The sequence below is a fragment of the Rattus rattus genome, chromosome 17 (assembly GCF_011064425.1).
Source record: "Rattus rattus isolate New Zealand chromosome 17, Rrattus_CSIRO_v1, whole genome shotgun sequence".
Taxonomy (NCBI): Eukaryota; Metazoa; Chordata; class Mammalia; order Rodentia; family Muridae; genus Rattus; species Rattus rattus.
The window spans coordinates 15,934,540-15,957,993 of NC_046170.1; the positions used below are offsets into that span (position 1 = coordinate 15,934,540).

The 23,454-nt window shown below is 48.4% G+C and overlaps 1 protein-coding gene across 1 annotated transcript in view; it reads right to left on the reverse strand.

The window, feature by feature from the left end:
- The window catches only part of Cacna1a (calcium voltage-gated channel subunit alpha1 A), a 295,849-nt gene extending 280,847 nt beyond the window's left edge, over window positions 1-15,002 (reverse strand). Inside the window, 1 exon segment of the mRNA XM_032887650.1 lies at window positions 14,938-15,002. The gene's annotated coding sequence lies outside the window, so the exon portion shown is untranslated.
- Window positions 15,003-23,454: the final 8,452 nt, after the last annotated feature.

A 23,454-nucleotide genomic window follows, 5' to 3' on the forward strand; every position in this document is an offset into this window, starting at 1 on the left:
ATATGCATGTGGAACCAGAGAGGAGCTATTCCTCAGGGCCGTCCTCTTTAGTTTTTTAGACAGAATCTCTCACTGCCCTGGAACAGAGTAGATTAGGCTGACTGGCCAGTGAGCCTAGTCTAGTCTGCCTGTCTCTCCCTCCCCAGCAGTGTGATTCTAGCTTGTACCCATGTCTGGCCTCTGTCCTGTCATCCCCTGTACCCCCCTCCCCACACCCTGAACACACACAACCTAGGGATTGAACTCCAGTCCAATCTACTAAATTATCCCCCACACACCCTTTATCTTCTTCTTATTGTTGTTATTTAAATCTTGTGTGTGTGTGTGTGTGTGTGTGTGTGTGGTGTGTATGAGTGTCTGAGTGTGTGTGTGTATGCCTCTGTGTGTGTGGGGTGTGTGTGGGGGTGTGTGTGAGTGTGTGTGTGAGTGTGTGTGTGTGTGTGTGTGAGTGTGTGTGAGTGTGTGGAGTGTGTGTATGATTGTGTGTGTGAGTGTGTGGTGTGTGTGTGTGAGTATGTGTGTGAGTGAGTGTGTGTGTGGTATGTGTGTATGTCTGAGTGTGTGTGTATGATTGTGTGTGTGTGTGTGTGTGTGAGTGTGTGTGTATGAGTGTCTGAGTGTGTGTGAGTGTGTGTGTGTGTATGGATGTGTCAGGGGCCATATGTACAGGTCAGAGGACAACCTTGTAGGAATCCTTCTCTCCTTCCATCGTTGGGTCCCAGACACTGAACTCAGGCTATCAGGCTTAGTAGCAGTGACCTTCCACCCACTGAGCCATTCTATACGTTTCAAATTTTGCTTAGTGTTTTATGTGCTTGAGTCTTTTTCCATGCAGCCTGTGCATCGTCTGCATACAACGCCCTTGGAAGGAAGAGGATGGTGCTGGATCCCCTGAGATGGGATCCTGTCGGTTGTTAACCACTATGTGGGTGTCGTGTGAACCCCAGTCCCCTGCAGGAGCAGCCAGAACCTTTAGCCCCTGAGTCATTTCTCCAGTCCCTACTTTACTATATTTGGGGGCAGCCAGACGTGAGCCTGCCAAGGCTAGGCTGAAACACACGATCTTCCACCCGAGCCTGGACAGTGATACACATCTGCGCCACCATGGCAACTCTTCGATCTGTTACCTATTCTTCTGTTTTACTTTATTTATTTGCAATACAGAGCTGGAGTCAGAGCACACCATGCAAGGGCTCTATTCCCAGCTCTTTTTCACTCTTTGTTTTGCCAAGTTTGTCGTGGAACTTACTCTTGTAACCCAGGCTAGCCCAAACTTGTGATCCTCCTGCCTAAGCCTCTTGAGTAGCTGGAATGACAGATAGGCCTGTACTCTCAGGCCAGCTCTTTTATTTGACTCTTACAATAACACAAAAGCCCAGGTCTTGGGGCATGATGGGAGGTTCTGACGTTACACACACCTGCTGTCCCTCTATTCCCTGAGGTGGCACACTAATCAACTGTTAAGGACACAATTTCTTGGGATGGAGCACCCTCAGTCTTCTCCAGCCGTTTGACGAGCACAGCACTTTAAGACTGGAGAAGGGAAGCAAGGTGGCTTACACGTGCAAGCCCAGCATTCAGGTGGCTGAGGCAGGAGAATGGACAGCTGGATGCTACTTGGGTTGCACAGAAAGGCTCGGTGTGAACATATATGTCGTTTTCATTTACAGTGCTTCAGCAGCTAATTGGAAAGAGGACTCTCCTGCTCTCACATGTGTTAGATGGATTCTCGAGGCCAAGGGGAACTCAGTATCTTTACAGTTGCTCATGCATTCCCTCCACAAACACTGAGTGAGCACCTGGTGTGGAAGCAGCTCTGTGCTGGGTGCTCAGGATGCTGCCATGAATAAGCACATAGATGTCCCTACCCACGTAGACAGGACATCCTGGTGAGAGAGGGACAGAATAAACCAGGACGCTCTGTGGAGATTAGGATCAAGAGAGCCACGGGGAGATGGAGTATATTCAGGCTGCTGTCAGGAAGGCCGGCTGGCTCCCAGGGTCATCTGAGACCCCAAATCCTACAGAGGCTAGGTCCCCTAAGGGAATGAGGAACATGGTCTTACAAAGTCCAAAGACTCTCTAGGTGACCTAGGACACAGCAGGGACACTGTGAATGTGACTGGCACACTCCATTGTTTAGGAATATTGACAAGAAAAATCACACGTGCGTGTTCAGTACAGACTCAGCCAGGGGAATTGGGAGCTCTGCCCACAAGGGCCTCTGTGTGTCCTGACCTGTGCTGAAGCTACTGGTCCTTCCACACAGTGAGCGCAGAGCACCAGCAGGCAAAGGGAAGGTGTTGTTTAAGACACATCTTACTCTGTAGCCCCGCTCACAGTGACCTGAGCCTGGGCTACAGATGTGTGCTGTCTTACCTGGCTTTATACGGGGTTGGCATAAAGGGTTTGTTATAGCATTATAAAATTTTATCAGGCCTTGTGCATGCTAGACAAGTACTGTATCAAACTGGAATACACCCCAGCTCACAAATGACCTATTTAACAGGTCCTTTCTCTGAACACATGAAGGTACTTGGGATTACACTTGAACATACTAATTTCATGCAGCATTCAACTTAGTCTTTAGTGAACAGTTTAGTGAATAGTGTGATAGGTTGGGTGAGCCAGTTACGAGTTAAATAGAGCCCAGAGAAGGCCACTGTGGAGGGGACCTCCAAGCAGGGGCCTGAAGGTGATGCAGAAATCATACGGTATTTGAAGGAAGAGCTTTCCGGCCACCTGGAAGAGCACAAGCAAAGGCCTTGAGACAGGACTGTGTGAGGCTTGCTCAAAGGCCAAGCAGGAGGCCCAGGAGAGCACGACTGAGCAAAGAGGGGAGCAGAGAACATGAGCAGATCCTACGGGGTGTCGAGGACCACAGGGAGGACTTCTCTTAGTTCTCAGGTCACGTGGTACTTGCAGTCTGGAATCCACCCCCTTCTCATGGCATCTTTTCAAGCCCAGAGTTCCCAGAATCAACTGGAAACTTGGCACAAGTGAATGCAATTAGAAAGTTTCTCACACAAACACAAGCAACTCCGACATCCATGATTTTTCTGAACATATAAACCCAGAGAACGAAGTAGCCCGATCTCAAGGTTCCCTACTGCAGGAAGCCAGGTCTCACTACTTCCTGTTGCGCACTTTCTCAAGCTCTGTCGTAAATAGCATGACCAGTGTAGAAACCCTCCACTCTCTTTCCCAATCCTGGAACTTGTGGGGTTTAATGGATCCATCCTTCCTGTGCCTTTAGGCTTATGCTCCTGGCCCTGCAACCTTCCTCAACACTGAGCATCTCTGAAGGCTTTTGTGTTCGAGCCAAATACTTTCCTACTGTCCTTAAAAAAAGAGTACCGCTCTTTTAAGAAACGCCAGCTGTTTTGCAGACATGTTACTGAGCACAGGTAACGGGAGGCATAGATCTCAGGGTCACTGATCCTTCACTGTGATATTCCAGTCCACTGACAGAATGGTCTGTCCCTTCTAACTAACCTTCCTGACCCATACAGAAGAGACTCCCACAGGTGTAGTGTGCTATGGAGTATTGATCTCTTCCTGAGCTAAACAGAAAAGAGCAGGAGGGAGGGGTCATGGCTCAGTAGTAGAGGGCCTCTCTCACTTCCCCCATTGAGAGGCTAGGGACATGGCTCAAAGGTAGAGCCCTTACCTAGCACAAGAAAGATTCTGTCTCCAGCGAAAAGGGGAGGGAAAGGAGTGGGTGGTGGATAAACTGAACATTCCTTAACATTCCTAGGAACAAGTACACCTTAGGAAAATCACCAGGCAACTTGCAAGCCCTCACTTGGCTTCTGGACCCTTCTTCAGTAGGAAGGACACATGATAAACCCGGAAGGCTATACAACCATCCCATCGTTACCCAGGACATAACCACGAGCTGTAAAGGGACCTGCCGACTCTCAAAGGACCATGATACAAATGCTTCCCCTCAGTGTCCCCAGGAGAGTGCTCCCAGAACCCACGCTGACCCCACTGCCCAAGCGCTCATGTTCTTTTTACAAAGCCCACTCTTGTCTTCCGGCAGTCTGTCATCAGCAGCTGGATGTAGCAGATAGCTTGCATTCTGACTTCAATGGCGTGCCAACAGCTGCTAGTGTGTACTGTTCAGGGCAGAGTGAGGAAGACAAAGTGTGTCCAGGTACCATTTAAATATAAACAAGTGATGTCAGGAGAGCGCTTACAGTGGTTACCCATGTCCAGTGTTGTTGTCTGTAATTCCAGCTCCAGGTCCTCCTCTAAACTCAGCAGATGCCTGCATTCACATATGCACATGCCTGCCAGATCTCTCTCACACACACACACACATACACACATACACACACACACACAACACATAGCACACACAACACAACACACACAACACACATGCACAAACACACACCACACCACACACACACACACACACACACACCACACACACACACACACACACACACACACACACACACACACACACACACACACACACACACACACACACCACACACACACACACACACACACACACCATATCACACACACACACAACCACACCACACACATACCATACCATACACACACACACACACACACCACACCACACACAACACCAACACACATACAACACACACACACAGCACACACACACACACACACACACACACAACACATAACACACACACAACACATAGCACACACACAACACATAACACACACACCATACCACACACACAACACACACACACAACACATAACACACACAACACACAACACATAAAGTAATAAAATGAATCTGTAAATAATAAACAAATCTGAAAAAGAGGTCTCATACAGCCCAAGCTAGCCTTGAATTTACTATTAGTCAAAATGACAATTTTCTGATCCGGCTGCCTTCAGACTCCCAAACACCCGGTTTGTGTTGGGCTACAGTCGAACCCAGCATTCTACACTAAACCACATCCCAACCTTTTAAAAACAGTTTTGGTCCATTGATTGGCTGGTTCCAAAGACATGGACGCTGTCAGCAGAGAGGGCAGGCAGGGTGCAGGGTACTGAACCGTAAGGGTGATCTGGCTCTAGAGACGGCAGTGACCTTGAGCTATGAAGAATGCTGGGCAGACCCTGGAGTTTGGGATTTGTGCAAGCGGGAGTAAGGCACCTTCGGGGTCTGGGAAAGGCTGTTCCAGAAAGGTCAACTGGGCGCCCCACCCCCATGAGCTGCTCAACAGCTGTCCTGTGTACACACAGGAGACAAACAACCCCTGGCCCCAACTGTCCAGGAACCTGCAGACCTGGCAAGCAGGTGTGCCAATCTCACCAACTGTGTTTGTCCAACAGAGAAAGAGACAAAGCACATGGGATGTCCCTCACCTGGGGACAATAAGGAGAGAATAAACTGAAGGCCATACAGTGTAGATGTGACAGCTTCACAGGACAGACTCGATGTGCCAGGCATCATGTCACCTATCCAGCACTGTGGGGAGACATAGGAGGATCTCGGGGGCCTCCGGCTTCCATCACAGCTCTAGGCTCGGTGAGAGACCCTGTCTCTAAGGAGTAATGTGGAAAGCAATAGAGCAGAATGCCCAAGATCCCCCATAACTTCTGCATGTACATGCACTATACACGGAAACATATGCACACATGCACCACACACAACACACATATACTACACATATATAAGCCATACATGTATAAACATATACAGAACATATATATGTATATACAATACACATAGCACATATGTATTCACAAACCCATATATGGTCATAACACAAACACATATATGCATGTATCACATACATATGTACATATACCATACACATAAAACACATACATGCACATATATCCTACATACCCTACATACAACATACATATGTACATATACCACGCACAACTCATGCATGCACATAGAACACATGTGTACACACAACACAAATGAGTGTACATGTTTGTGTGTACATATGTGTGGGCATGCTGTGATGTGCATGGAGACCAGAGGACAACTAGGAGGAGAGGGTTTTCTCCTTCCACCGTGTGGCTTCCAGGCATCAAACTCATCATTGGCCTTGGTGGACTTGTAAAGACTCTGCCATCGCACAGGGCCCACATATTTGGTTTCAGATATAGACTCACAAGTTTTTTAATGTGTAGAAATACTTAACAAGTGCTCAAAAAATGCATACTTGTCCTTGTGTGCACATCCAAGTAGTGTGTGTGTGTGTGTGTATGTGTATGTGTGTGTGTGTGAGAGAGAGAGAGAGTGAGTGTGTGTGTGAGAGAGTGAGAGAGAGAGAGAGAGTGTGAGAGAGAGAGAGAGAGAGAGAGAGTGAGAGAGACAGAGAGAGAGAGAGAGAGAGAGAGAGAGAGTGAGAGAGAGAGAGAGAGAGTGTGTGTGTGTGTGTGTGTGTGTGTGAGAGAGAGAGAGAGAGAGAGAGAGAGAGAGAGAGAGAGAGAGAGAGATCCTAAACACAAATACCAGAGGAGGCCCTGGGGTAACCTGGTGTTTCATTCTTGCCTATTCCCTGGGGACAGAGTCTCCCACCATCTTCCTGTCTCTAACCCACCACAGCACTGTAGTCACGTGCCACAGCTGGCATTTTATATGGGTGCTGGGGATCTGAACTTAGGTCCTCGTGGTTGCATAGTTGGGGCATCTTGGACACTGTAGAACTCGTGCCCAGACAAGCATAAGGCAAGGTGGAAGGGGGAAAATCTAATGAAATCGGGGTCAATGAACACACTCATGGCTGGGGCATAGGTCCCATGAGGACAGAGCTAAACAAACTGCCAGGCCAGATGGCCAAGGTTGACCGCCGAGCTGAGGCCAGCAGGCATCAGCTGAAGTGTGTGCCCCAGTGAGGAGAAAGCTGATCACAGCTGTGCACTTTCCACCCATGTACCTGTCACCTGATAGATGTGTGGTTATAGTGCTAGGACAGATGGGGACATGGGTAACCCCACCACATGGACACAGACTGAAGGAAAGAGAGAGGATGGAGACCCCAGACTGCTTATGACGTCTGAGTCCCCGTATTCAGCCCAGCTCTGCTTTTCCTCCTCCCTACCCATCCACCCAACAGCAACACATATTGAGCACCTGCTGTATACTGGGCTAAAGCTATCACCTTCCTGTGTGGGGGCAGAGGTTCTCAGCTTCCATGGGGTACATGTCAGAGGCGATGAAGAGACACACACCTGGGATAACCTTAGCGGAGGGTGGGCAGGAGCAAACAGCAATCCCCTCCTTCAAAACCACTGTGCCGAGGGCTGGGGATTTAGCTCAGTGGTAGAGCGCTTGCCTAGCAAGCACAAGGCCCTGGGTTCGGTCCCCAGCTCTGGGGAAAAAAAAAAAAAAAAAAAAAAAAAAAAAAAAAAAAAAAAAAAAAAAAAAAAAAAAAAAACCACTGTGCCTGGGCCACTTGCCAGGCTCTCGCTGCCTGCTGTGTGTCCTTGGTAAGTTGCATCTCTGAGCCGGTTTTCTTATCCATAAAGTAGACACCACAGCACATACTTCATAGGGCCACATGTAAGGGTGAACTACAGTTACCTGCACCAGAACATTCGACCAAGCACGATTAAAAATGGTCCTTTTAAAATGTCATCTGAGGGGGTTGGGGATTTAGCTCAGTGGTGGAGCGCTTGCCTAGCAAGCGCAAGGCCCTGGGTTCGGTCCCCGGCTCCGAAAAAAAAGAACCAAAAAAAAAAATGTCATCTGAGGCTCAGTGGGTAAAATTCTTGCTACGAAGCATGAAGACCAGAATTCAGATCCCCACATAACCACATGAAAGCTACGTGCATGTGGTGGCTACACGGAACCCCAGCCCTGAGAGGTGGAGAAATGGAGACAATGAGCAAGCTGACCGATCAGATCCAGACTCAGTGAGGAAGCAAGTAACCGAGAGCCTCCACATACATACAAACACATGTGCACCTGCACCTACACATGCCAAGACATGACCAAGCATGCACACATGCATCCACACCACACACATACTCTAGATGATAGGTAGATAAAATAGATGCATAGATAGATACATGAATAGATAGATATATAGATACATAGATAGATAGATACATAGATGCATAGATAGATACATGGATAGATAGATATATAGATACATAGATAGATAGATACATACATACATACATAATACATACATACATACATAAGTAGATACTTAGATACATAGATAGATACATAAATACATAGATACATACATAGATAGAGACATAGATAGATAGATAGATAGATAGATAGATACATAGATACATAGATACATAGATACATAGATAGATACATATATACATAGATACATAGACAGATGAGATGAGGAGATGAGATAAGATGAGATGAGGAGATGAGATGAGATGAGATGAGATGAGATGAGATGAGATGAGATCATTTTAAGTTGCATTTGGGGACTGGGGAGATAGACAAGTAGGTAAGTACATTCCAGGCAGCCATGAAAACCGAGATTCCATGCACCCACAGAAAACCAAGCATGGTGGCACAGATTTGCAACACCAAAGATCTGGTGAGTTGGAGGCAGGAGAATCCCTGAAGGTCACTGGCCGGCCAGCCTAGATGAATGGGAAAGCCCTGATCGCAATGACACACTGTCCCACAAAGCCAGGTGATGTTGTCTCAGAAACGACACCCAAGGTTAATGTCTGGCCTCTATACACATACACGAATTGTCAGAAAGCCAGGCACAGTGGCTCACACCTATAAGCCCAACACCAGGCTGAAGCAGGCCAACCTGTCTGCAGAGTCAAATATGTCTTCCCCAGCCTCCAGGCAGTTGCTCCCCGTTACTCTGGGCAGCAGTGGGAGGCACTTTTGCCAATAGCACATCTTTCAGGTTCCTTCTGCTGGACACGTGCTTGTGATTCCTCTGTGCTTGGCATCAGCAGGTGTATCCTGGCCTTCCTCACTCACCCTGCCCCTTTGGCTAGATGGCATGGCATCTCAGTGTGTCACTGAAGTATTAATTGGTCAGCACGTTAATTTGTTAGAGTAGCATGATGACTGGTGCCTCCCTTGTTGAACAAATATTTTTATATTATTAATCTTAAGATAGAGACTTCATGTGTAGACCAAGCTGGCCTCGAATTCACAGCTATGTGCCTGTCTCTGCCTCCCAAGATCTATGAGTAAGGGCGTGTAGTACAGCGCCCAGTCTTGAACAAATATTTATTGACTGCCACGGTGGTTTGGATCTAAGACATCTCCAAAGGGTCGTGTGTTGCAGGATTGGGCCCCAGTGCAGCTGTGAGCAGAGCTGGCGATGTCTCAGGGTAAGTACATTGTGAGGCTATGACATCATTGGTGGGTGGAGGGGTGGAAACTTGAGGAGGTGAGGTCTGGTGTAGGAAGTCAGGTCACTGTGGCTGCATCACTGAAGGGGTGAAGAACCCCACTCCTTTCCCTTTTTGTCTGTCTTTTCTCTCAGCTGCCCAAAGTTAGGAGCACTTTAAACAAATTGAGTCTGGGCCTGAGGAAAGCTTGAAGGGTCTGGGAGATGACTCGGTCAATAAAATACTGTGTATACAAGCGTGAGAACCTGAGTTCAATCCCCAGACCTCTAGGGAAAAGCCAGACTTGGGGGCTGGAAAGATGGCTCAGTGGCTAAGAGTGCACGCTGCTCTTGCACAGGGACTGAGTTTGGTTCCCAGCACCCACACCCAGCAGGTCACGACCACCAGTTACTTCAGCTCCAGAAGATCCAATACCCTCCTCAGGCACTGTACCCGTGTGCACACTCCCGCCCCAATACACACATATACTCGCAATTAAAACAAACAAAATCAAGCCTTAGATGCCATAGAGAACCCATGTTCAATTTCTAGCTCCCATGTGGCTCACAGCTCTTTGTAACTCAAGTTCCAGGGGATCCAACTCCCTCTTCTGGCCTCTATTGACAGCAGGCATCACAGGGTGCACAGGCTTAAATTCAAGCAGAACACTCATCTACATTTAAAAAAAACTTTAAAAAATGAAGATAGGAAAAAAAGAAAGAGAAAGCGAGGGGAAGAAAAGAGGGAGGAAAAGAGGGAGGAAGAAAGAAAGAAAGAATGAAAGGAAGGAAGGAAGGAAGGAAGGAAGGAAGGAAGAGAGAGAGAGAAAAGTGGGTGTGTAGGCACAGCTGTAGCCAGGGAGTTGAGAACAGAGGCAGGGGAATGGCCATGTGGCCAACCTAGCCCACACACTACAACCCATGAAAGGCCCTGCCTCGAACATCAAAGTGGCTGGGAGAAGGGCTCCGGAGGCCCCACTGCTAGCTGCAGAGCGGCTGGCAGTTCATGGCTGCTGGGAGAGGAGGAGTCAGCTTTCTCCTGAGGTGTGGGCCCTAGTAGGATGTCCGTGCTCTAGTGCATGGCCCTATGGTTCCATACTTGTGGGCAGCCGTAATTGGAGTTTTTACATTGTTGTTTCTTTGTTTTATTTGAGACAAGGTCTTACCATGCAGCCCAAAACTCACTACGTAAACCAGGTTAGCCTTGAACCTATAGAGATTTGCCTGACTTTGCCTCTTGAGGGCTGGGATTAAAGTCACGCACAACAATTCCTGGAGATACACACACACTCACACACACACACACACACACACACACACACACACACACACACATTCTCTCTAAAGCAGGGAGAAGCATGTGTTTGAAGGCAGAGAGGAAGAAGTGAGTGTGGAGAGAATGAAGGAGCAGTATATAAGGCTGGTGAGATGGCTCAATGGATAAAGTCTCTTGCTACCAAAATGATAACTTGAACTCCATCTCCAAAAGATATATGGTGGAAGGAGAGAACTGGCTTCCGTAAGTTGACCTCTGACCTCTGAAAACATACGGTAGCTTACATGTGAGTGTGTGTGCATGACATGTGAGTGTATGTGCATGAGTAGATGCAGATGTCACACAAGATAAAGATAAATACAAAAAATTAAAAAATATGCTGTATATATGAAAAAGTCAAAAGAATACACTTAAAATATTTTTAACGAGGTGTTTGGCTTCCAAAGAAAAGCTGCATTTGATACTGGCTTTGACACATACATGCGCACACATGCATGTAAACACAAACAGATGAATTAGGAGTGTGCATAATATAGTTACCCCTCCTTTTTTTGTTGTTGTTTTATTGAGACAGTATCTCGTGTAGCCCAGGCTGCTCTTGTAGCTAATGTTTGTAGCTTCAACTCTTAATCATCCTGCTTCTGTCTCCAAAGTGTGAGGATTGCAGACATGTACCACTGTGCGGGAGTCAGAACCAAGTCCTGTTTCTAATGTCCAGACGGGACTATGTAGGGCTAGGGACAGTAATGGGAAAAGGGGGTAGGGGGAGGTGAGTTGTGTGGTACCTGAGAGCATCTTTCATCCTGCCCTGGCTTCATTTCTGTTGCTAAGACAAAAGCAACTTAAAAAACAAAGGGTTTGTCTCTGCATTACAGTTTAGGACCAGTTCAGCACAGCAAGGAAATCAAGGCAGAAGCTTGAAGCAGCCAGTCACATTCACAGTCCAGAGAGAGCAACTGCCCACTCCTGCTCAGCACCCTGTCTAAACATATACAGTCAGGATCCCCTGCCTAGGGAATAATGCCGCCCGCAGTGGGCTGGATTTTCCCACATCAATTAATGTAATCAAGACACCCCCCACCAACATGCTTACAGGCCAACCTGATTCAGATCCTTCACTGAGACCCTTCCCAGATGATTCTAGATCGTAAGTTGAAAACTAGTTCTAACCATCACAAGCTCCGTTTGGGTGTGTAATCAACCCAATTGTTAAATGCATTTAAGAAGGAATCCATCAGAAATGAGAGGAGCCAGACACAAAGGCCACTCACTACGGGGTTCCATGCATGGAAACAGAAGGCACATGACTCCTAGGACCAAGGTCACACAGTGGCTGCTGCTCCGGCTGGGTGAGGGAGGTGACCCGAGGGTCTATGCTTCTTATCCAGAATGATGGGAAATGACTATGTAGGGTGGTGGTCGCACTGCCTCATGGGTATACAAATACTGTAACCAGTTTTAAGAAGAAATAACGCCAGATCTAGTGGCTCCAACGAAAGAAGGAAGGAGGGAGGAAGGGAAGGAAGGAGGGAGGGAGGGCATTGGAACCGATCCACTGGTAAAATGCTCACTGTGCTGACATGACTCGTGCCTCTGATTCCTCACTCTATTCGAAATATGCATAGTGGCACACAGCAGTAACCCAGCCAGGGATGACAGGGACACCTGTGTCCCTCCAACTCAATGGCCACAGCCTGGCAAACCCTGTAAGCCCCAGGAACGAGATGGAGAGTGATTGAGGAAGACCCTGGCCTCCACATACATGGGCACACATGTGCACATGCACCTTCATACATTTGCACACACCAACAGGTACACGCACACAGTCATGCACCACATAGACAGAAGGAAGGGGGGAAGCCGAGTGTCTTCCTGAGAGGAGACTGTAAAGCAGCCTGTATCATGGAGTTAGGTTGTTTCTCTCAAGCCTCCCAGCTCCATCCTCAGCAAAAGACCCTGACGCATAGGTAGATGGTCAGTCTCACCCATGACTGTGAGGCCTCCGAGCTCGACTGTCCAGTGAGACACTCAGGATCTTAGCAATCGGGGGATGATGACCTGGGCTGGCAGGATCCAAGAATCCTCAAGAAACCCTGGCTTGACAACTCCTTCAACCTCCCTGCCTGGGCGGCTGTCCAAGGTCTGGCTTTCCAGGACAGTGTCTGGGGACTCAGGAGGGTGACTCCACCCACTGATTAAATCAACCCTTTCCTCCTTCAAGATGAACTTGACCTTGCCAGGGGGGTCAGAATGAGTTGGCCCAGCAGCTCTAAGCTGTCTCATGCCGTGAAGACAGCCTGGATTGAAAGATCCCAGAATAGACCTTCCTTCCTGACCCTTCCTAAGGGTCCTCAGAGCCTGTAGACTAACAATATTTAAAAAGTAGCCAGGAGTGCTAGCACGTGTCAATATTCTACCATTCAGGAGGTTGAAGGTCCAGACCAGCCTAGGCTACGTGGAAACCCAGTCTCAGAGGGGAAAAATAAAACCAGTAATAAATAATAAAATGATAAACCCTATGCTAGAACCCAAAGTGACCGAGGTCTCAGAGGACACTACGCTGGTGGCCACTGCCCTCATCATTTCTTTCAATGTCAAATTCACGCTCTCCCTCCTGACCCAGAGGGCTGCTCATTGTGGGCTCTTTGGGAGAGGATGACATTGAATTAAACCCACCTTACGTGGAGGAAAGGCGGCCCCTGCACAGGACGGCTTACGTACTCCTGCAGGTTCTTCTTGTATCTCAGGGGGAAATAGGATAAAGCCAGCGTCTGGGAGGGTTGTGTCTCCCTGATCTGGGGGAGGGGTGTCTTCTTGTAGTCAGGAGGCAGAGTATTGTGGAGGGGAGTGGCTTGAGGCCATATAATGGGGGGGGGGGTTGTAGCAGCTAAGCACACCTGAAGTATCTGCAAGTGACCTGAGATCACCCTAGAAATTCCGTGCATGGACATAAGGAGGCCATGTGAAGCCATCAGCTCTGAGCCAGATGGGGCTGCTGGTGGGGGTTATTCAGACGTGACTTTGGCCTAGACACAGGAACAGGGGGTGCAGGGAGGAGGCCTGTGCCGGCTGTTTCTGCTACCCCAAGCTGCTGTGCTCCAGTTACATTTTGGTTTGGCTTCCTCTTGGGGCAGGTCTCAGGGACATCCCCTACCCCTGCAACAAAGCCTGGAGACTGCTGGGTAGCCGTGCACCCCAGTCCCACCGGCCTGGCCCAAGGTCCTTCAGGGGGGTGTGCATGGAGAGAGCAGGCTGTCAGCATGGAGAGAGACTCAAAGGAGAGAAAAACTGACCGATAAAAAGAGAAAAAAAGAGAGAGGAGTTGGGGATAGAAAAGTTCGAGAAAGGGGAAAGAAAAAGACAAAAATAGGGGGGAGGATGGGGAGGGGAACACCCATAGAGAAGGGGAAGGGGAGGGGTTAGGGGGATGTTGGCCTGGAAACCGGGAAAGGGAATAACAATCGAAATGTGAATAAGAAATACCCAAGTTAATAAAGATGAAAAAAAAAAAGACAAAAACAGAGGAGAGGGAGAGACAGAGAGACAGAAAAAGACAGAGAAAGGGGAGAAGACAGAGAGAGACGTAGAAAAGAGACAGACAGAGAAAGAGAGAGACACAGAGACAGAGAGACAGAGAAAGAGAGAGACACAGAGACAGACAGACAGAGAAAGGAGAGAGAGACACACACATACAGAGAGAGAGAGAGAGAGAGAGAGAGAGAGAGAGAGAGAGAGAGAGAGAGAGAGGAGAGAGAGAGAGAGAGAGAGATCTTCATCTAAACCAGTTCTCTTCTAGGCTCTTCCAGGGCACAGGTCAAGCGGTGAAGGCAAGCATGGAACCTGGGCCCGGGACTCTCAGCAGCCCAGGGACGCCCTGTGAGCAACGGGGCTGAGAAAAGCTGTCTGCTTGCTGGGCTTAGACTGCTAGTTACTCCCAGAGCCCAGTCACGTGTCCCAGCAGGTGGCAAAGACATTGGTCGCCAGAGGCTGCAAACCCAGAGCTGAGGGTAGTTAGAAGAAAACAAATTTGAGGGCTGGAGATGTGGCTGAATGACAGGCACTTTCCTAGTATGTGCAAGGTCCTGCCCCACCCCCAAAAAAAACTACTTTAAAAAGAGAAATAAGTCTACCCACTTACGCACACTTTAAGAGAGACTCTCGAAAGAAAGACATGTTAGAGGTTTGCTTTTGGTTTGTTTGTTTTTTTTTTTTTCAAAGAATCAAGTAAATTTTGAGATCAACTCAAAAGAAAAATTATTTACAGAGAAAGCCGGAGAACTATTGGAATAAAAAAGAAAACTGAACTCCTAACGGAACGCCATGCCCTAACCTAGGCACTCCACTCTGCCGAGCTCTGCTCACCTGCATCGGATCTAGTGGGTGTTACAGCCAGTCCTCCCGGAGTCCCGAGGGTCCCTCCTGGTCAGCACCCGGGCTTGCAGCAGTGAGCGGTACACAGATCCATGGACTAGCCCGCCCTAGGAGTGCATAAAATGCGTGGGGCGCCAAGAGCTGCGCACCGAAGCCAGTGCGGACAGAACAGGGCAGCTGCTCCAGCTGTGGCTGAAGGAGGGGCGAGCTGCTCTGAAGCTCGGGGGAAGGTTGGACTGACCAAGCTCTCTGATCTTCTGCAGCTAAGTATCTCGTGCCATCCAACCAGGAGCTGAGAGCAAGCCTCCTCCGTTGCTCCTTGCAGGGAATCAGGAGATTTTTCTTGATTTTCTGTGTCTCTTAACTCAGTGCGCAGTGACTTTCGCAGTGCCGAGCAGAAAACTCTTGGGGGGCGGGGCGCTTTGAGGGTGGCGCTCAAGGTACCACTCTGTTCCACCTGATCCTGGCGAGGCAGGGAAGGCAGGAGGCTGCTCAGAATTCAGCCACATCCCCTTTACCGATGGCGACCTAAATTATTCATGCTCTTAGAGAAACAGTATTTAGGATGCAGCTGCTTATCTATGCCCTGAAAACAGGTTTCGGCTCCTCTGACCTCTTCAGGGCAATATTACCACAGCAGGACCTAGAAAACAGAATGGGATCTCTTCTGCGCAGGGCTACAGAGTACAGGCTGCACACTTGTCTGCCGCTGAGAACTTAGACCAAAGATTCTTATCCTCCTCATTTTTTTTCTTTTTTTTTTTTTCTTTCTTTTTTTCGGAGCTGGGGACCGAACCCAGGGCCTTGCGCTTGCTAGGCAAGCGCTCTACCACTGAGCTAAATCCCCAACCCCCTCATTTTTTTTTTTTTTTTTTTTAGAGGATGGAACCCAGGACTTTGGATTCATTAACTGATTGGTTGATTGAGACACTCCGTAGGCCAGGATAGCTTTGAACTCACAGAGACCCACCTGCTTCTGTTTCCCAGTACCGGGATTAAGGTTTGTGCCACCACAGCAAGATTCTACTTACCTATCTTTGAGGTAGTGTCTTGCTCTGTAGCCCAGGCTAGCCTAGAACTCTACACCCTGTCTCAGCCTCCCCTGTGCTGGGATCACAGATATCCACTGCTACCTACAGTAGACACCTGTGTTTCTTTTTAAAGGGCTGTATATTTCCCATAAGAAACAGCAAGGGGCCAGCAAGATGGCTCAGTGGGTAAAGGTGCCTGCCCCCAAGCCTGACAACTGAGTTCGACTCCTGGGACCCATGTGATGGATCTGTGACTAATATTTAATAGGCTCACCCCAGCGCTTGTCTCCAGTAAGATGTTTGTTCTCTGATCTCGGCAACGCAGCCACATTCACGAGCACAGCTGCTCTGGCCTTTAAGGGCTCCTGCACTGTGCGCCCAGACACACATAGGCATACACACACAAACAAAAATAAAAATAAATCTTTAAAAAAAAAATCACACACACACACACACACACACACACACGGCTTTTATGTGGGTTCTGGGGTACTCAGGCTTGCACAACAAGCACTTTACCAACTATGCCCCTCAACCAAAAATTTTATTTCTAAAAATAAGATAATTCTAGATTTGACCCCTGGTCTTTAGTTTGCTGACCTCTAGGGTATGTAAACATTTACACTCAAAAAGTGCTTTTCTGAGTCATGGGCTCTGTTGCCTTGAACAAGTCCCTTAAGCCTGTGTCACCTCCTGTTCAAAACTGGGCCGAGAAGGATTGTTTTGACTGTGAAGTCAGACGAGGCTGTCGGAGGTACCAGGAACTGGAAAAGGCCACACGACACAAGATGTTGTCACTGGTAGGCAGGGAGCCCCAGGGCTGCACAATTAGCATCAAATTTTCCTAGTTCATGCCATGTGACTCGTGTGAGTCACTTCGTGAACATAAATAACCGCTCCAGCTTCCTTAAGAGTCCTTTGGAAATGTCAAAAAGTTCTGGTTTTCCTTTGTGCGAGTGAGAGCATCCTGAGTCAGCTCTCTTCTAACTCCGGTCGCTTTTCAGGGTGAACAACTGCTCCCAGTTATTCCCTCCTTCCTGTTTACAGAGCCTTGCTGCATTCTCAGTGGGGCGACACGTGTCCCAGCCCTTTGACTTGGGCGTGATCACATGGCTTTCTTTAGTTGGTGGCACATGACCAGCCTGAGGATATGACCTGTCCTCTTGTCTTACCCTGAGAACAAGTGTCCCCAGAGAAAAACAACAGACCCCAACTGGATATATGCCAAGCAACGCACACGGTCTCTCTCGGAAGCCTCAGATAGTTGAGAACTGGTGATCCCCCTGCCTCTGTCTCCAGGGAATGTGGCTGTGATGGCTCATTTGGGTATCAGCTTGCCTGGGCTGAGATATCTGTGCAGTTGGCAAGACTCAGTTGCTAGGTGTGTCTGCAAAGGGATTTTCAGAAATGCAGCATGTCTTGGGGTGGGGGTAGGGATGTTGAGTTCCAAGGCTTGTGTGGATTGTTCAAAGCATCATGGGACACCATCGCTCTGAAGATCGCTGCGTCTCATTCACTCAGAGGACATTTGAGGGTCATGTCCAGATGTAACGTTCATGACCAATATACTCACCCGTGTCACTGTCACCACCACTACTACCATCACCACCACCATCACAACCATCATCACCACAATCACCACATCACAACCATCCCCACCACCACCATCACAACCACCACCACCATCACAACCATCACAACCATCATCACCACAATCACCACATCACAACCATCACAACCATCATCACCACAATCACCACATCACAACCATCATTACAACCATCACCACCACCACCATCACAACCATCATCACCACAATCACCACATCACAACCATCACTACCACCACAACCATCATCACAACCATCACCACCACCACCATCACCACCACCCATGACCATTATCATCACCATCACAATTGTCATTATCACCATCGTCATCATTATCACCACCACCATCACCACCACTGTGACAGTCACCATCCTCCCTAATATTACTATAGTACTCACCACCATGACCTTTATCTCATCATGGCCAACATCACCACGTCACCATCAAGTTGATCCTTACTGTCTGCCACCATCACCATTTTCTCCAGAGCAACTGGAGTGGTTAAAGGCCTGGGTCCACAAAACCAGCATTGGATTCTTTGCTTCTACACTTAAATCAGCTCTGTGCCTTTTAGGAACCCACTTAAACTCTCCATGCCTCAACTCCATAGTCAGCAACATGTACACGATAACCATTCCAGGCTAGTGCAAAAGCAGCACACACACAGCTGGTGTGTGAGGCCGCTGTACAGCCTAAGCCCACGCCGGCACCGTTCTCCACCAGAGTCCACAGAAAGCAGACTGCACGTGAAACCGTGACAGGCCTTGGAAGCACTTAATGAAACCTATAAACAACAAATGCAGTGTTAGCCAGACGACGTCATGGCCACTGGAGGGACAGGCTGCAAAGTTTGAAAGAACGATGAAAAGTTTCCAGAACGCACAGATGGAGAGGGAGAGGTGTGGCCCTGGCAGAAGCTTGGCAACCAAGAGTACAGGAGGCTTAGCAAGCACCTGAGATCTGCCCACATTCTCTCTTTGTCTGTGAGGGACTCCTGTTGGATGGGTTAACTGGCAGAAAGGGAGCTGCAGAGCCTGATGCTGTCCTCTGGATTCAGCCTTCCAGGAACCAAACAGGGGCAAGACACCAGCTCAAGGGAACGGGCAGCCTTCTCCTCCCAGGTGCCCCACTGATGCAAGTTGGGCCGTCTTTCTCACTGGCCTGTGGCGGGCTCACCTCATTTTACTCCCTTCTTGCTACCAAAGAACATAGACAGAAAAAAGAAAACAGATTCCCCAGAGAACCCTGTCTGATGATAGGAGAAACCTCTCCTAAACCACACATCTCCACCCCTGGCAACAGCGTCCTGAGCCCCACTAGGGAGAGGGGAGCACTTATGTTGCTTGTAGTCTCCGGGGCATGGGCTGGGCATGGAGAGTGCTCACACCAAGTGTGACAGCACAAGCTGCTCTCACGGCCCTGGCTGGGAACCATGCCAGCTGGCAGCCATAGCCCAGCGAACACCTCTGTCATTTATCCAGGCAAGCAAATTACTACTTATGTTCTGGGCAAAGTCCAGTCACGTGGCACCCGTGAAGACAAGAGAAGACAAAACAAAGGCATGTGAGAGCCGGACAAAGTGGCACACACCTGCAATCCCAGCGCGCAGGAGTCTGAGACAAGAGGATCGCCGTGAGTTTGGAGCCAGCCTGGGCTACAGAGCGAGTTCTAATCCAGCCTCAGAAACCCTGTCTCAAATAAAAACAGTTAAATAAATAGATAACCAAATTATCTTAGTTAAGGTTTCCGTTGCTGTGAAGAGACACCATAAGGCAACTCTTATAAAAGAGAGCATTTAATTGCAGCTGAGTTACAGTTCAGAGGTTCAGTCCATTATCATGGTAGGAAGCACGGCAGCATCCAGGCAGACAGGGTACTGGAGGAGCCCAGAGCTCTAAATCTTGATCCAAAGGCAGCCAGGAGAGCGGTCTCTTCTGCACTGAGCAGAGCACTGACACAATTCCTCCACAAGGCGACACCTGCTAATGTGCCTCTTTCCGTGGGCCAAGCATATTCAAACCACCACAAAAATTCTCCTTTGAAGACAGTGGAACTGGTACCTTTAATCATGAAGTAGATTCAATCTTTACCTGTCACACCCGCCTCGGCCGGCAAGGAAGACGCAACACTGTCAAATTCTTCTCAACAGCCTTTATTGCAGGAACCCCTCTTTGCTGACACGGGGACCTCGAGCGGCAAAGGCACTTGCCTTATATACACAACAGGCTGTGGTCGTACTACGTGTCCTCCAGAGATTGGCGGAGCATGAATCGCCTCATTAGCATAGTACCGCCCGGCCAGACTGATGCCAGGTGCAAGACCCGCGCATGCGCAGTACCGTTGTTCACCACAGGTGGGTGCCGGATCACCTCATTATCCTAGGGCCGCCCTGGCAAGGGGACAAGCCTGCGCATACGGGATAAGTCATTTACTACCAGACGGGACTGAATGTCGGCGCCATCTTTGTTTTACCGTGCCGCTCCCTACATTTACCCACTTGGCACTCAGTGGGACTCTGGATGCTTCCTCTGACTTCATCCTTTTTCCCTCTAGCAAGTCATCTTAACATATTAAAGTAGAATTACATCACTATTCTCTTTTCCTTAACTCTCTCCAACCCCTCTCATGGCCCCCACTCCCAAATTAATGGCTTGTTTTTCTGTGATCATTATGCTACACACACACACACACACACACACACACACACACACACACACACACACACACCGCCCTTGGGCTTACAAAGTGGGTGAGGCTGGCCACTGAGCTCCAAGGGTCCACCTGTCTTTGCCTCCCAAGCTCTGGGAGCACCGTTTCCGGTTGCTCGAGGGTAAGTTAGCTGCCACCTGTCATCAAAGAATCTTCTCTTTACAGCAATATGGAAGCCATAACTGGACACAATGCAGAGAGTGAACTATTGTGGGGATCCCAGCCCCAGTGGACACATCCGCATTACAGATCCTGAGTCTATAGCTCAGGAAACATGGAGGAATTGGAGGCAGAAAGATTGTAGGAACCAGACCACCAGTCTCTGTGAAACAGGCTCTCCTAGGAACACTGCGTGAGGAAGGCCAGAGAAAGGGTAAAATCAGCAGACCTGCTGCCTACGTTAGGGTTTCATTGCTGTGAAGAGACACCATGACCAAGGCAACTCTTATCAAGGAAAACATGTAATTGGGCTGGCTTACAGTTTCAGAGGTTCAGTCCATTATCATCATGGCAGCATCCAGGCAGACATGGGGCTGGAGAAGGGCTGAGAGCTCTACATCTGGACCCTCAAGCAGCAGGAGGAAAACTGTGAGTCACACTGGGCGTAGCTTGAGTATCTGAAACCTCAAAGCCCACCCCCCACAGCGACACACTTTCTCCAACAAGGCCACACCTCCTAATAATGCCACTCCCTATAAATGTATGGAGGTCAATTTTATTCAAGCCTTCATACCTGCTAATGGAAAGGGGAAATTTTCATTGGGTCCCACCCCTAGACAAGGAGCTATAAGCAGCTAATGACTGCTGGGAGAGGGAGAATTAGCCATACCCAGGGATGAGCTTCCTTATGGTTGCCCAATACAAAGTAGTCAGCCCTAAAACCACATGCACAAACAACAAAAATGGACTCATTAGGTTGTGTTTATATGTTTATACACACACGCACACACACACACACACACACACACACACACAGAGACAGACAGAGAGAGAGAGAGAGAGAGAGAGAGAGAGAGAGAGAGATGCATGTGTACACACATCAGATTACATTAATCTTCACTTGTTTTACAGGGGTCTTGTAAAAGGAGCCTTAAACTGTAGATATTCCCTTAGATACTATAGAAAAGTATGCCTGTCTAACTTGCACAACCCTAGGGTCATTCCCTAAACACACACACACACACACACACACACACACACACACACACACACATACAAAGGTAAGAGAAACCATACCCAACTTGATAGCATTCAGAGAAACTGAAACAAACAAGAAATCTGGGTAACTAGATATTGAGGATAAATATGAAACAGATTAGGAAGTCATGAGACTATGTCTGTCTTAGTCTGCTTTGTTTGTCTTAGCTACTATCCAAGTGCTGTGAGGAGACACTGTGACCATGGCAACTTCTAAATTAAAGCATTTAAATGGGGCTCACTTAACATTTCGGAGGCTTAGTTCATTTCCATTATGGTAGGAGTCATGGCAGCAAACCAGAAGACACTGGAACAGTAACTGAAAGCTCATATCCGAACTACAAGTTGACACAGAGAGAGAACTGGTTTTTGAAGCCTCAAAGCCCACCCCTAGTGACACACCTACATCTACAAGGCCACACCTCCTAAACCTTCACAAATAGTTCCACCAACTAGGTACCGAGTATTTGAACATATGAGCCTACGGGGTTCATTCTCATTCAAGCCATCACAGTGTACCTAGAACGAAGTGCATGAGGCCAGGTAACTTACAAATGTTAAAATTTATGTCATGTTCACCCACAGTAGTCTCTCTCTCTCTCTCTCTCTCTCTCTCTCTCTCTCTCTCTCTCACACACACACACACACACACACAGAGAGAGAGAGAGAGAGAGAGAGAGAGAGAGAGAGAGAGAGAGAGAGAAGAGAGACTGTAGTTGCTACAGGCAACCCAGATGTGGGGAAGCACACAGAACAGCGTGCGTGGGCTCTATGCATGCATTGCACCATGTTCCAAGAGCAGCTTGTGGATGAGGCATCAGGAGTCCCTTGAACTGATTCTCTGTGGGTTCCGGGATGGATTTCGGGGTGGTATCTATGAGCAGCTCACAGGCCAGCTTCCTTCATTCATAGACTTGAGAGCCAGTTGTTGTGATGGTTGATCTCCATTGTCAACTTGACTGGATTCGGGATCGCACGGAGAGTTTCCGAGGTTTAGCTGAAATGGGATGGCACACTCTGAAGGTAGGTGGCACCATCCCGTGAACTGGGAGCCACACTCTAAAAAGAAAGAGAAGAAAGTCAGCCCCTCAGTGAGAGTCTTCTTGCTGCACCATGCTATGGTAGAAGGTCAAAGAGAGAGGCAGAGGTGGAGAGGATGAAGAGAGAGGTAGAGGCAGAGACAGGCAGAGACAGAGAGACAGAGGGACAGAGACAGAGACTCAGGGTTAGCATTGATCTCCTAGGGGTGATGCTGTGATTGACACCTGTCATTAGGCCCCCCACACACACACACTATTGCACAGGATACTCAGCTTTCCAGCCTCTGCTTTGGGGGTGCACATTCAAACCACAGCCAGGTCGTTTAAGTTTACTAAAATAGTGTTCATAAGTTAAAAAATCGTGGACCAAAAAAAAGAAAAAATCGTGGACCAGGGAGATGGTTCAGCAGGTGAAACACTTATCCAGAAGACCTGATAATTAGACTTCAGCCCCCAGTTCCCTACATAAGAGGTCAGAGGTGAGGACAAATGTCCGTTAGCCTAATATCCCACGGTGAGATGGGACAGAGACAGGAGAATCACCTGGAACTCCCATCTAGAGCAGCGCAGGGATGAGACCTGAACAAGATGAAGCTGAAATCCACCTCTCCAGAGTGGACCTGTGGGCCCCAGGGGAGTGCACACACACACACACACACACACACACACACACACACACACACACACACACACACACACACACACACACACACACACACACTGGGTATGGTGCACACCCTTAGCTCCAACACTCAGAAGCAAAAGCAGTGGATCTCTGTGAGTTCCAGGCCAGCCAGGGCTACATACTGTTTAAGCAATAACAACAAAAAATTAAAGAGGAAAACTGACTGTTTAACAGGCGTCCTACAAGGACACTTGACCAACAGGCAGAACCACTCCACAGTACTCAAGGGTGTAGCT